This window comes from Anticarsia gemmatalis, chromosome 10 (assembly GCF_050436995.1).
Source record: "Anticarsia gemmatalis isolate Benzon Research Colony breed Stoneville strain chromosome 10, ilAntGemm2 primary, whole genome shotgun sequence".
Classification (NCBI taxonomy): domain Eukaryota; kingdom Metazoa; phylum Arthropoda; class Insecta; order Lepidoptera; family Erebidae; genus Anticarsia; species Anticarsia gemmatalis.
Window position 1 is genome coordinate 4200426 of NC_134754.1, and position 4490 is coordinate 4204915.

General features: G+C 35.5%; 1 non-coding gene across 1 annotated transcript; it reads left to right on the forward strand.

Annotated features, from left to right (window-relative positions):
- Nucleotides 1-3415: 3415 nt before the first annotated feature.
- Nucleotides 3416-3487, forward strand: TRNAE-CUC (transfer RNA glutamic acid (anticodon CUC)). The gene has a single exon. It is a non-coding gene; the product is annotated as a tRNA-Glu (tRNA).
- Nucleotides 3488-4490: the final 1003 nt, after the last annotated feature.

Genomic DNA, 4490 nt, shown 5'->3' on the forward strand with positions numbered 1-4490 from the left:
AAAAATTTAAATGCTTAAATGCAATAATTTATAGCTTATGTTTTTTATGGTTTTTTATCTGAATATTCGTGAGATTCTCACTCACATTAGTTAAAGATTGATGACCTGAATGACGCACTGTCGCAGCGGGTGTCTAGATATCATTAGTGTCAGATACTCACGTATCATCGTATGAGACTAACGTTAATATATATTCAGCACAGAAATTTTGTGAAAGCATAATCTCCGTCTACAACAAAATAAAAATATCATTTCCCCACCTCAACTAAAACGACCAAAATATATTAAAACCTAATTATTCACTCTCGTGTTGCCACAACAAAATGATTTACCAAAAAAAGTACAAAAACAAATTTATGTCTCTTCGGGGACCGTCGCCGGTGTCCATTACACGATATCCTTCTTGATTTATTAACGTAGATATCTCGACGCGAATAAGTATATAATGTTGTGAGGTCCAGTAATTAAATGTGGGGAGTTTTGTCTTCAAAACGATCATATTATTTTCAAGACACAGAATTCAATACCATGTTTATTGTTGATTTATTGTTTATACCTTAGAGCGGATATTGGAGGAACAGTTTATGGTACTAGTTGGAAGAGCAATTTGAGAAAATCGTTATTTCTTATTGGATAAGAATCGATATTGGTTTTGTATTCTTGGAAAAGTCTGACGCCATGCCCTCAAATCACTGCAAAACTCTACTTTAAAAACTAAACTAACAAAAATAAACAACTAACGACCAAAACTATGTCTTTTATATGGTCTTGTGTTTTATATTCTGCCTTCAACAATGTATCGTTAACCCTCGAAATATCATCAAAATCACACTGTAGTGCTACCATCTGTTCCAATCACTTCGCTGTTAAACTCGATTTAAAATTCAGACGAGACTAATTTTCAAATCATCTCGTAACTACCACAGTAACAATTTGAACGTCGTTATCCAAAATTCACAACACCTAAAGGGCAAATCAAGCGACATATGTTACCAGCCTTAATTTGTATAATTTACTTAGCACTCAATTTGGATATAATGATACGTCTCGTTTGAGATATCGTGAAGCTCGTACTAATACGCCATATGTTTAACGCCTCTGTGTCACCTACTAATTCGACTTTGATAAATAGGTCGCGATATTATAGGTTACCTAGTACTGACAATGTTACTACTGGTTTTCGATTGGAGAAAGTTTAAGTGAGAATTATTACAATCTAAAAAGTAGCACGTACATCACGTACTTCAAAGGAAAAAAAGTCGATGCAATGAATAATAAAACACATAGTTATATATTACTGAATTACAACTCTGAAATAAACATATATTCATGTTTTTGTGGCTCCTCTAATCATAATATATTTAAAAAGAAAATATCACTGGGCTCTGCAGTTTTATCCTTTAGACATTGCTTTTATTAATTAAGTTTTGTACCAATCCGAAGTGACTCAGTCTCGAAAATACTTATTTCTGGGTGACTTTCACTCGAGTTCGACCACGCAAAACACAAACCAATAGTAGTGGCAACCTTATAATGTGGTTATTCACGCCTGTAGCATATGCTTAATGTTAGAGAGCTTCAATTGATTGACACCGTCTGGTTTCTTAGTCTTAAGCACCGACACATGTTTGTTTATTGCTATGAGTAATACATTAAAGCTAATAAAATTTAATAAGCACTCATACAGACCGCTGAAGGAGGTGGTCATGAATGGATTGGTTGCGGAATTATACTGATCAATTACTCATTGGAATGTGCATGGGAAGCTCTTAACTTTTAATGTCGATGTAACATCGGATCTCGAACAGTGAATGCGGTCGAATCAAAATCCGTGCAATCGAGAATCTGTCGTATACGAATAATTAGATAGAAGCAATTTTATAGTGTTGACGAATCTAATCATGGCATAAATTTATGTCGTAATTCTAACATGAAATTCTGAACATCATAATTACTAGAACCGAGCCTACTGGTAGAAAATTGTAGTGATACCATTTTATAAACAACTTTCATCCCACAATGCTGCTATTTTGACGGATCAGTCTAAACGCGAGCTGTTGCTATGACAACGGTTTACAAACAGTCTCCTACATTCTACGTTCCTAGCTGCAACATTGTACCACAACATGATAAATGCATTATCATTTGCATGTCGCATAAAGTTAATATAAAACGTTTATTTTTCCAGAATAAATAGAAAAAAGATTAGTAAATATATTAAGATTTATTCAACGCGATATCCCGTCTGTAAAACTCGCTTTTAGTAAAAAGCAAACCTCTCTACTTCTACGTCAATTCTTGTTACCTATACCTTTTGTGTTAAATAACATTACCCAAAACGGGTTGAAACTCTTCGTAACAGTTGAATTGCATTACTCACTGCATCCTGCCTTTACCAGTAGTTCACAGACACGCCAACAGGTGGCGCTGTATAAGGTTGTTCTAAGTACTAGTGGGTTACTTCCTCTTGATGTTTAACACTATATTTCTAATGAATGGATCAGTCTAATGAATGATGTAATTACAGTATAAATATAATTATGGTGAAGTATTTTTGTTTCCGGTGGTAAGTCACATTTTGTTGCCAAATGTGGGAGAGTCATCCCATAGTGTTATGTATGGGACAGTTATGGTTTTGATTGCTAGTTGTGATATGCGGATGATACCGGGTTCTGTAAATCTTGTATATTTCTGTAAAAAAATGTGAACTGTTACAACAATTTTCTCGATCTCCTTTCTTTATAAGCTTGCTTAGGTACAAATTAGCATTAATAGGCAAGACTTGAATTGCTTAACAGGGTACTCAAAATCTTTGGAATCGACTACCGGTTTACACTAATTGTGAGAGTGATAGATAACAATTGCATAAATATACCTGAACCGCACAATGCAGCGTTGTTGAAAAGATAAAATTATTCACCCACTGAAAACGATTCACACCCATATCTTTAACAAACAAGGCACGAACCAAACAAAAGCAGTTTACTCAACTCACGCTCAATATCAGAAACGCATCAACACGAAGTTGCGCGCTACCATCAAAAAACGTCAAACAAAATCACTCATTCACACTAATCTAATCACACAGTCGGCTTCCGTGGTACATTCTCACGTACACTGCATTACATTAGGCAAAATTCGAATACAATAGCAACAAGCATACAACACGGTGGGTGGTCGAACATTGCACCTCACACAACGGTCCACTCATGATATGATAACTAAGCTCTTTATCCAACTCGTAATGGAAATGAACACAGTGCTAATTTTACTTCATAACACACTGTTGTTCGTATTATCGAAAGAAGCTCGTTAAAATAAAACCGTCGTTGATTCTTTTAAAAATGTTTATTTACGGAACTGATGTTCACTTACTGCGATCATGTAGTGAATTATATAAAGAACTGTCGACAGATCCGGTATGGTCTAGTGGCTAGGATACCTGGCTCTCACCCAGGAGGCTCGGGTTCGATTCCCGGTACCGGAAAAACCTTTTTTAGTCATTTCATGCCATTATTAGTGTTTTGCTTTGAATGCTTCATGGTGATGGCAACGCTGCGATAAAAACGTGCATTTTATACGCTTGGAGGGAGATTACAAAGCAGGCGTCATACTGTCGGTATCGCTCATCTTTCTAAGCGGTAAGCAAGAAAAATAGGAAAAAGAACCAACATCTGATTACCGAGATAAAAAGTGAGAATTTGAAAAAGTTTTTGCCATAACTTTCTTGGGAATAATTTCCCTTTGTTTGCGTCTATTGTTGTAGGCGTTGCGTATACGTCAGTGAAGATTAAAATGTATGGACTTTCTTTATCCATTCACCCATCTAATCTGGGGTTTAACGAGACGTGCTAAAATATTATCGTTGCAGGAAGTATTAGGCCTGCCTTTATCCTTTGTCCAGACTCTCATTAACACGTTCCACAAAATCCGTAGACAACGCTTGTGAGCCGTCTAGTTTTATCTTTCATTTTGGCGCCACATTCATCCGTTCATAAAATATTCTTAAAACGACTGCCATGAATTTTGTTAGACACCTGAATGCATTACCAATGCATCCTATTTCCTGTTAATGTTTGGAGTTCGATCGTGTTGAATTCTCCGCATGACTAAAACGATTGTTTCGAACGTTTAATATTTTTTTGTCCCGAAATCTTTCTGAGAACGGTGATTTCAAAAAGCGCGAAATTTGCATGAGAAATTTATTGGTTCCCGATTAGTGACGGAATTCTTCGCTCCTATGCCAGAATATAATTTAAATCTGTGGTTACCATATGGAGACATAATTTAGTAGGGATTCTAAGAATGTCCATTCATTCAGATGATTTAGAGATATTAAATATTCTAATATTGCTACAGGAGAGACCCAAATCCTTGATTAATCATTAATAGGTTTTCGATTGTTAATCTTTATTCTACCAAAATATGTTTCGGAACTTTATTACTGTTGTTATTTATTACTCTGTTCCTCGAACTTATCTGAATGTTTC